The 11,035-nt window shown below is 31.6% G+C and overlaps 1 long non-coding RNA gene across 1 annotated transcript; it reads left to right on the top strand.

Annotated features, from left to right (window-relative positions):
- Positions 1-7,957: 7,957 nt before the first annotated feature.
- On the top strand, positions 7,958-10,270 carry LOC143052039 (uncharacterized). The gene is made up of 3 exons (XR_012970978.1): positions 7,958-8,403; positions 9,148-9,216; positions 9,979-10,270. It is a non-coding gene; the product is annotated as an uncharacterized LOC143052039 (long non-coding RNA).
- Positions 10,271-11,035: the final 765 nt, after the last annotated feature.

Here is an 11,035-nt window from a genome sequence, read left to right as displayed (position 1 = left end):
TAATGCCTGGCATCCATTAGATATATAAAAGTTAAATGCATTTTGCGTTTCAGAAAGATAAAATCTCTTTTCGATTTTGATGGGAGTTATTTTTTCTCTTCGTGCATAAGGTGTTAAAATTAACTATGTGGTGTACAACTTTGAGATGCTCCTTCAGGTAAAACCCGGTGTGTATTGTTATGCTTGTCCTTAATTGACATGGACAATAGGTATCCTCATATTTATAGGTCATTTAAAAAGTATTTCTGAATGGACAGTGTCAAAGTAATTCAGGTGTTTGTTCTTACACCTTCTGCAGAAAGGAAAACACGAGTGCACACACTGAAATGTGTCGCATTCTGTACTAATCATTGATATTATGTTGATACTCCTAAATATAAAGCTTTATTACGACTGTCACATAAACTTAACCAAGAAAACTAAACATTGACCAATGAACCATGAAAATGAGGTCAAGGTCAGATAAACCATGGCAGGCAGGCATGTACAGCTAACAATGCTTCCATACAACAAATATAGTTGACCTTTTGCTTATAGTTTTCACCTTACAATCATTCAATACAACAAATATAGTACACCTATTGCATAAAGTTTGAGAAAAAAAAACTTAACTATAACCACTAAAGCATGAAAATGAGGTCAAGGTCAGTTGACACCTGCCAGTTGGACATGTACACCTTACAATTCTACCATACACCAAATATATTAGACCTATTGCTTATAGTATCTGAGATGTGGACGACCACAAAAACATAACCTTGTTCACTGATCCATGAAATGAGGTCGAGGTCAAGTGAATACTGTCTGACGGGCATGGGGACCTTGCAAGGTACGCACATACCAAACATAGCTATCCTATTACTTATAGTAAGAGAGAATTCAACATTTAATACAAAAAAATCTGAACTTTTTTTTCAAGTGGTAACTGAACCATGAAAATGAGGTCAAGGAGTATGGACAATGGACATGTGACTGACGGAAACTTCGTAACATGAGGCATATATATACTGCGAAAAAGTCTCCGATCAAGTTGTAGAGAGGTTAAATGCCCAAGGACATGACGCCATTCAATCAATGAGTCCTTAGGTCATTAACACCCTTATTGACTTTGATTGTTTTGATAGATATATTATGACGAGTCCAATGATAATCAGGAACCCAAGAACAGTGATATACTAATAATATTACATTTACTCTCTAACATAATATTCTTCAATTAAATTGCAATTATGCATATATAAAAAAGCAAAAAAAAAATTGTTTCGTTAGTAACAACAATGTATAGTCAACATATGTTTTTGGATGTTTTGGGGCTTTTTTTTATACAAAACATTTGTCATTTCCAATGCCCCTCTTTACGTTTTCGTAGTCACAACAAAACATTTTCATATGACCAATTGGTCAAGGAAAATAGAATGAAATGGACCAATTTTATCACCCTTTTCTTTCACATGCAAGTATGAAGTATTTTGAGTACGTTGTTTTCGGAAATGAATCCTGGGCTTGCGCCTTTACTATTTTTTATTATAGAAAACAGGAACAGCGGTTCCAGATAACGATATTTTTATAAGTGCAATATCATTTACAAAATAAAACAGCATGCGTGTTTCATAATCGATTGTAATGAATAATGATACTATTGATAAGAATATTTTTGGGAGATTTGTGTAATTTCAATAAAAAAAAAATTCGAAGTTAATTTTCCTGAAGTATTATCTTTGTGTTGCTAGATATGAATATTTCTACGGCCATCATCATGACCTTGTTGAAAGACATAGTGAGTAGTCTTAATATTATAAGATGTACTCTCAAACATAATGTTCCTTCATTTAAATTGCGATTATGTATACAAAAAAAGGTACCAGGATTATAATTCGACGATCATTTAAGGTTTTTCTGGTCATATTTTTTGTAATCAAGGATTAAAAGTATGAGAAAACTGTCCAATTAGTTATAAATAACATAACATCCAGATAGATAATAACAATGGCACATATTTCAGCATTTATTAGATAGAACACAAATCTAGGGTGCTCGCATAAGGCAGCTTAACTGCCTAAAAAGTAAAATCCAAAACAAAGTCATCGGAACTGCATAATGTTTACCTTGGAGATGATTATAAAATGGCTATCAAGCCTGCTTGCAATGTCGACGATCACACTTGCCTTGCAAACATTTTGCTGCAGTATTTGATAATTTTTATGAGATCGAAGTTTTTCACATCACAACAACAATACAAGGATAATATTATAACTGAGGAAGAGGAAAATGATACAGAAAACAGCCAAACTGAGGACCTGGAACCTAAAACACAAGAGTTAGAGAAATCATCAAAAAGAGTAAGAAGTTTTATAAAAAATAAAGACTGACTTATCTGGTCGAACATTGCACTAGAACAATGTGATATTAGTTTGTCTGCAGAATATAGGAACGACTTTTTAAGTGTAGCAGAACAACTGTTTGCAATAGGTCTTCAATTGAAACCTTAGGTTTGTGCTTGACATAATCAATAATATATTACATGTAAATACAAACAAATGATATCTTTGTAACAAGGTAGTTATTTTCGGGTACTGTAACGTAGCGTCAAATTTTTGTCATTTGAAATTTTATCTTTGTTTAAATATAAATGTTTTTTTACTTGTTTTACAAACATTGCCGTATATAATTACTTTATACTTGATTGTTGGTTGCTTAACGTCCAGTGGCAAATATTTCGTGCATGTTCAGGACGAAAACAAGTCAACGATAAATACAATAGGTAGGTCTTGCCATCAAAGAGGACATCCGGGGTGATGGTCAGGGAAACTAGGACTGCCACTGGAAAATGAGGGTATTTTGGATAGGACAGAAATTATACCTTGCAACCGGCCACATACGGACCTCTCGAAGAATTGTTGCAAGGGTTCTTGACGTTCAACGAGTGAAGCACCCTCATTACACGAGGCATTGGATTTTACGTCCCAATTCTGACCTGACGTGACTGTGAACTCTATACATCCCGCACAGACAAACGAACGCCCCACTTCGGCAAGCTGTTACTGTCGGTCGGGAGAAGATCAAGTGAACATATTTTGTTTCCCCAGTCACCCTTGGGGTCAATACTTTATTGTATGTATGTATACATACTGTTGCAATACTATTTGCCTACATGTATTACCATATTTTGATATATATCACATCAACAACTTATGCTTATAAACTGATAAATTCTAACATACTTAAATTAGTGCATATAGAACATATTATTGTCAAAATCCGTCTCGTTCTGATCTTTAAATAGAAAACCAGTGTTACAAGTCGTTTAATTGTTATCTTTATACTGTTAACGACAAATTTATTTCCATTTACCTGTGTGACGTACTAAAAAAATATTGGTTACCTATGGCCTGTGACTAGCTGTTAGTCGGTAAATCTTGGATTAAGTCCCAAACTGATTGCAACAGAAATAGAGTTAGTTCTAATCTATAACATTAAACCCCAAATATACACTGAAAATTCCCTTAAAATGTACCTTATATTATACATATCAAAGAACCTCATTAATTCAAATTATGACTGTTACCTTATTTAGTTTCAGACCACGTCCACTTGTATTTTTGTCCATCTGATGAGTTAAGCCTTTTTCAACTGATTTTTATAGTTTGTTCTTATGTTGTACTGTTACACCACTGGCCCAGGTAAAGGGGCGGGTTGGGATCCCGGTAACATGTTTAACCCCGTCACATTTTTATGTATGTGCCTGTCCCAAGTCAGGAGCCTTTAATTCAGTGGTTGTCGTTTCACGGTGTCTATCCATATCGGATCCTTTAAGCGCAATTCGGTGGTACGCGGCTCCTTTGTGAACAGATGACGGATCCTTGCCGTAAAAACAACGTGGTGTTGTTAGAAAGTTATGGATGACAACAAATCAGAGAGGTATTTTTTGTTATAAAGCGTTTTATTCATGTTATTTTTGTCAATATCGATTTGAATAAACAGTTCATCATTTTTTAATTGCTCAATTCATTTTTTTGAGTATAAAAGAGGATACAATAAGCTCCAGATAGAATTAAAAGACCGTGTTGGAAATACGATGAAGCTGAACCGCATTTCAATAGTTAAGTTAGTACCATTTTTATTTCTGACCATATTTGTAGAAAAAATGTCATTGTGATATATTTGATTTTTTAAGAATTTAGTAAGTACCATATTATTGTCTCCTACACAATAACAAAATATTACTCTCCTTGTTTTCAAAATTCCAATAGTAATTAAAATATTCATGGTTATTTTTTATATATATTAAATACAATTCTATGTTTTTACTGTTGAAAATATCATGCTTTCATTACATGTCACCCAAAAGTATATATGTTTCTTATATAATCGAGAACTAACCATGTAATATGCTAGTTGCTATCAGCTGTTTTTTAAACTAGCATCGAAAATAACATGTGACTATCCAAGAACTAATCGAATTAGTTAAAGACATGAAATAATAACATATATGAAATAAAATTACTGTAGACTTTTTGTTAAAAAAAAAAGAATGTTTAAATTTTTTACCACTTTTGCCACGGACAGAGGGTAGGCTATCCCCTCCAGTATCCGCAGGTCTGCTCCTGGAATTTTGGTCTGCATCTTTTCTGTTTCCTGGTGCACCTGCTCCACAGTGATTGTCGACAGGGCATTCAGCACTATGGGGAATGCAGCTGATGTCAACTTGGAATGATCTTCCAAGACCTTGGCATCACCAGGCCTCTTCTCTTTTGTTGGAGGTTCAACCTTTATTACAAGAACCCGTCTGAAATATCTGTAATTAAAACAAAATTGATGCATGAATAAAACTGTATATAATGGGAAAATTAGCTCCAATTTCATTGTTCTTAACACATTCATTACATTATAGATATATGTTGCTGTTTTCAAATATGTTGAATTTATAATTGATTATTTAAAAAAATCTGAGGGCTATTCCAGTAAAATTACCTAGGAGGGGCGGAACGCCGACGATATTTTTTTCCATAGGTGGGGGGTTATCAACATAATTATATTCTGGAGGGTGGTGGTCCCGATTTAAATTCATTTCTGTTGGTGGGGGGGGGGTCTGAATGATAGATTAAACATATTGTTCCCCCTGTTATGAAGGAAGATTCTCCCGAAAAGGTCGTCCGAATGCAAATAAAGTTGGCAGACCACTAAATTTAAGCGTCCGTTTGTGTTCTTGTGAAACGCGACGAGCCGGAAGCAGGGAAGAGTTATCTCTCGGAAGTCGGACTTATCTCCCCGATTCGGTGCATGTGCTCGTCCATGAACTAAACAAAAAGATGGATAAAGTGGTGTTTTTTCTAAAGAAAAACTATTTGGAAGACCTGATAAATGCATTTAAAGGTTAAGTATTGACTTTATTAGAAAGCCAGTGTGATTTTGAAATAAATCATGAAAGTAATCAAGGAAATAAATGTTACATATGTCTGTAAACTAGCGGATGTCAAGATCACGAAATTATCTCTGTTTATATGGATGCAGACACAATTTGTGCATATACATGTAGCACACAATGTTGCGATATATAATATTAATCTTTACTGATGTTTGGCTATTTGTTTCTCTTTCCCTGCAAAGAATATGTCCTTTTAAGGAGGACTGGCCAATTCTTTGCAATTTTTGTCATGAATAATATTTTATTGCATACAATTTATAACTTATCTCTACCAAACACTTGAAACATGAAATGGTTGGTGCCAACCGGTTGCCCCACCTGAAGAATTTGCTGTACTTAAATCTATTTCCTTGCAAAGAATATGTCCTTAATAAGGTGGACTGGCCAATTCTTTGCAATTTTTGTCCCAAATAATATTTTATTGCATACAGTTTATAACAACTTCAAGTACCCTCTCCATAATTAATATATAACAGTTAGAAAATTAACCAGTCAATCAAGCATATTATATAGGTCAGAGTACAAAGTGGACCATGGAACACTACCCAAGACGCTTCCATTGTTGAAGTATCATAACTATACCATGTAAACATAACCCATGAACTTAACCAGAGTCAATGAAGATCAAAGTGACCTGAAAGTTATTGGACCTTGTAACACAACCCAAGATGCTTCCACGGGTGAAGTATCATTACTATAACATGTGAGCCTAGCGAGATATGGATCATCAGCAGCATTCAAATAATAAAGAGTATAAATTAAATTGTTTATTTACACAATTTTAAATACAAAAAAAAAATATGCACATAAACATATAGAGGCAATACTACACATGAACTGTATTTGTCAATTTTTTTGAAATTTTTTTTGATGTTACCTTAAATCGGTCATTTGATCAAGAATAAAACTTAAACCAACCACAGCTTTATCAAAACATTTCAAGATTTTTTATTCAATTTAACCACTTTTTGGATATTCGTTCGGATAATACCTTATTGATATTTTTCATATTTTACTGTAAATTTGTCAATTTTTGGATAATTTTTTATTATTACCTTAAATCGGTCATTTGATCAAGAAGAAAATTTAAACCTACGACAGCTTTATCAAAACATTTCAACATTTTTCATTGAATTTAACCACTTTTTGGATATTAATTCGGATGTTACCTTATTGATATTTTTGTCATATTTTACTATAAATTTGTCAATTTTTTTTTTAAATTTTGTTACCTTAAATCTGTCATTTGATCAAGAAAAAAACTTGAACCAACCACAGCTTTATCAAAACATTTCAACATTTTTTATTCAAGTTAACCACTTTTTGGATATTAATACGGATGTTACCGTATTGATATTTTTTTTCATATTTTACACTAAATTTGTCAATTTTTTTGATAATTTTTTTGATGTTACCTTAAATCGGTCATTTGATCAAGAAGAAAATTTGAACCAACCACAGCTTTATCAAAACATTTCAACATTTTTTATTCAATTTAACCACTTTTTGGATATTAATTCGGATGTTACTGTATTGATATTTTTTTCATATTTTACAGTAAATTTGTCAAATTTTTTGATAATTTTTTTTCTTACCTTAAATCTGTCATTTCATCAAGAAGAAAACTTGAACCAACCACAGCTTTATCAAAACATTTCAACATTTTTTATTCAATTTAACCACATTTTGGATATTAATTCAGATGTTACCTTATTGATATTTTTTTCATATTTTCCTGTAAATTTGTCAATTTTTTTGATAATTTTTTTATGTTACATTAAATCGGTCATTTGATCAAGAAGAAAACTTGAACAAACCACAGCTTTATCAAAACATTTCAAGATTTTTTAATCAATTTAACCACTTTTTGGATATTCGTTCGGATATTACCTTATTGATATTTTTCATATTTAAATGTCAATTTTTGGATAATTTTTTGATGTTACCTTCAATCTGTCATTTGATCAAGAAGAAAATTTAAACCTACGACAGCTTTATCAAAACATTTCAACATTTTTCATTGAATTTAACCACTTTTTGGATATTAATTCGGATGTTACCTTATTGATATTTTTGTCATATTTAATGTAAATTTGTCAAGAAGAAAACTTGAAACAACCACAGCTTTATCAAAACATTTCAAGATTTTTTATTCAGGTTAACCACTTTTTTGATATTAATACGGATGTTACCGTATTGATATTTTTTTTCATATTTTACATTAAATTTGTCAATTTTTTTGATAATTTTTTTGATGTTACCTTTAATCGGTCATTTGATCAGGAAGAAAACTTGAACCAACCACAGCTTTATCAAAACATTTCAAGATTTTTTATTCAATTTAACCACTTTTTGGATATTAATTCGGATGTTACTGTATTGATATTTTTTTCATATTTTACTGTAAATTTGTCAAATTTTTTGATAATTTTTTTTCTTACCTTAAATGGGTCAGGATCCCTAATAGACCTTGAGATGAGGAACTCAGATGACGTAATTAAAAAAAATATTAGTCCGCCATACAATTGTGGTTGCTGTGATTTTAAAAATGGACATAAATGAACAATAAGAACTGTTTTATAGAGCTGGTGTGATGAGAAAAGAAAGATGTAGATTTGACCTGAAATAAATTATTAGAAAGGACAATTTTTTCATTGAATTTTATGATCAGAATTTTGGGATTTTTTCATGAGGAGACTAACATTTTTCACCATCTTCCGGGGTCCATCAATTTGCGAAAAAAGTAATCTCACTTGCCACCCCGAAAATTTAACCAGACATGTATAAATGTATCAGCTTCGATATGAGCCATCATACATGTTCAAGTAAACGATATGGACTGAGCAACGGAGGAAAACGTTACCATTACGGCCTATGGAGAATTAATTGTAAATGTATACCCAAATTAGAAGCTTCATTCCGGAAGTTTTCAGGCTGATTTATGGATGATTTCACCTTGTACACCACCGAAAATGATGGTTAGTAGTTTTTTTATTTATACCTAGTTATTATAAATGGTTTAAGATAAATATTATTGATAAAGATCAGCAAAAACTCAATGAAACTTTGCTTTTAAAATGCATTACTGGCACGGGGCTGAACACTTTTTTTAGGCACAATCATCACTTTGTTTACTTCCGAGAGATCCGAAAGGAATTTGTTTACTATATTGAAAAAGGCAAGAAACAACTTTTAAATATTATTAAATTGTAAGTAAACATGACACAATATAGTCTTTGTTATGTAATTATCACTTCGGTCTACAGGAATACCTGATAATCAAGGGAGATAACACACTTCATACGAGTAAAGTGAGATACATCATCGCATGTGCTTTTATCCAATGATTTGACCCCTGGTCAGTAGATATCATATGCAAAAAAACAGAAAAAACATGTACATGTTTTAAGAAAATCATGAACTAATATTTTTAATGCGCTTGAGCAAAACAATAGATATTGTCATTTCTCAGTGAAAAAGGGGGAGGGTCAAACCTTTTTGAAAACAATATTTCTGCACCTATTCAACTATTAAGCTAGTTAGCTACTACCCATTGCTTCTAAAATAAAAGGTTTAAATGAAGGTGACTAAGCCACAAGGGAGAAGCATTTGTCTTTCTTTGTGATTAAACTTTCAAGAATTAGATTTTTCTCTCTCAATAGTACTTATGTATTTAAATCAAATGATAACACAGCCTGAGTAATTTTTTTGTCTTATTTCAGTTCCAGACATATCATTACTTTTTAACCTGAGATGGCAAACTAGAGGTTTTAAAAAGTCCTGAATAACTGGTAAGCATTTTGCTTTATTAGGCAAGCTCTAAATTGTTTATTTATGGTATTTATGCAATTGAAATTACAGTCGGTATGTTAAAAATATGCAAATATGAAAACTGTTGCTATGGTCTTGGTATTAAATGAAAAGGCTTAGTTACAGATCGTTTCGACTCAATATTTCGAGTTAAATCTTGCGGCAACTGTTTCTCACGTAACACTGCAAACTATATTTAGCTCTATTTTGATCGGTCGTTATTTAATGACGCCATAATACATGTGATGTCACAATGTTTCCTTTAAAACCTCATGTGGATTTCTCACTAATAAAAGGTTTTCACTGAAATACATGTTAAAAACATTTTTTCTCAAATAGAATTATGTGAAAGGACAAGTTTTGAAAATTTGCACTATATTGCACTCTAATTATATGATAAAGATGACTTTCCAAGTAGTTAAGAGTGCTTTCCACAGTTTTAAATACCAGATTTCCACTAGTAAGAATAATTATTTTGGTGTTGGTTTTTTTATAAAATCTTCATTTTTGCATAATTTCTCTGTCAAAATGCACTTTAAGGCACAAGAAAATTTTATAGAATGCTTTAACAGGGTCTGTGTATTGTAATTAAAGGTTATAATCAGAAGTTTTGTCCTTGTTTTGACTAGTGAAGGTATTCTGGAAGAAATTAATTATACAAACACATTGTATTCAAAATAAATGAATATAGCGACGAACGTGTCATAGCCTTATAGTGCTAAAACAACTTTATTTTTTTTCAGAAATGGACAAAAATACACAGATTTATTCAGAATGTTATACCGATGAAGATCACATAAAAATATTTGGAAAAATCAGAAGTATGAATTTCAATATGGGTCAGGATCCCTAATAGACCTTGAGATGAGGAACTCAGATGACGTAATTAAAAAAAATATTAGTCCGCCATACAATTGTGGATGCTGTGATTTTAAAAATGGACATAAATGAACAATAAGAACTGTTTTATAGAGCTGGTGTGATGAGAAAAGAAAGATGTAGATTTGACCTGAAATAAATTATTAGAAAGGACAATTTTTTCATTGAATTTTATGATCAGAATTTTGGGATTTTTTCATGAGGAGACTAACATTTTTCACCATCTTCCGGGGTCCATCAATTTGCGAAAAAAGTAATCTCACTTGCCACCCCGAAAATTTAACCAGACATGTATAAATGTATCAGCTTCGATATGAGCCATCATACATGTTCAAGTAAACGATATGGACTGAGCAACGGAGGAAAACGTTACCATTACGGCCTATGGAGAATTAATTGTAAATGTATACCCAAATCTGTCATTTGATCAAGAAGAAAACTTGAACCAACCACAGCTTTATCAAAACATTTCAAGATTTTCTATTCAATTTAACCACTTTTTGAATATTAATTCGGATGTTACCTTACTGATATTTTTGTCATATTTAATGTAAATTTGTCAATTTTTTTTGATATATTTTTTGTTACCTTAAATCTGTCATTTGATCAAGAAGAAAACTTGAACCAACCGCAGCTTTATCAAAACATTTCAAGATTTTTTATTCAAGTTAACCACTTTTTGGATATTAATACGGATGTTACCGTATTGATATTTTTTTTCATATTTTACACTACATTTGTCAATTTTTTGATATTTTTTTTATGTTACCTTAAATCTGTGATTTGTTCAAGAAGAAAATTTAAACCAACCACAGCTTTATAAAAAAATATCAACATTTTTCATTCAATGGAATCACTTTTTTGATATTCATTCGGATGTTACCTTATTGATATTTTTTTAATATTTTACTGTAAATTTGT

The sequence above is a fragment of the Mytilus galloprovincialis genome, chromosome 11, assembly GCF_965363235.1.
Source record: "Mytilus galloprovincialis chromosome 11, xbMytGall1.hap1.1, whole genome shotgun sequence".
NCBI classification, from domain to species: Eukaryota; Metazoa; Mollusca; class Bivalvia; order Mytilida; family Mytilidae; genus Mytilus; species Mytilus galloprovincialis.
Note: the sequence above shows the minus strand (reverse complement) of the source record. Positions and strands in the feature narration are given on the sequence as shown.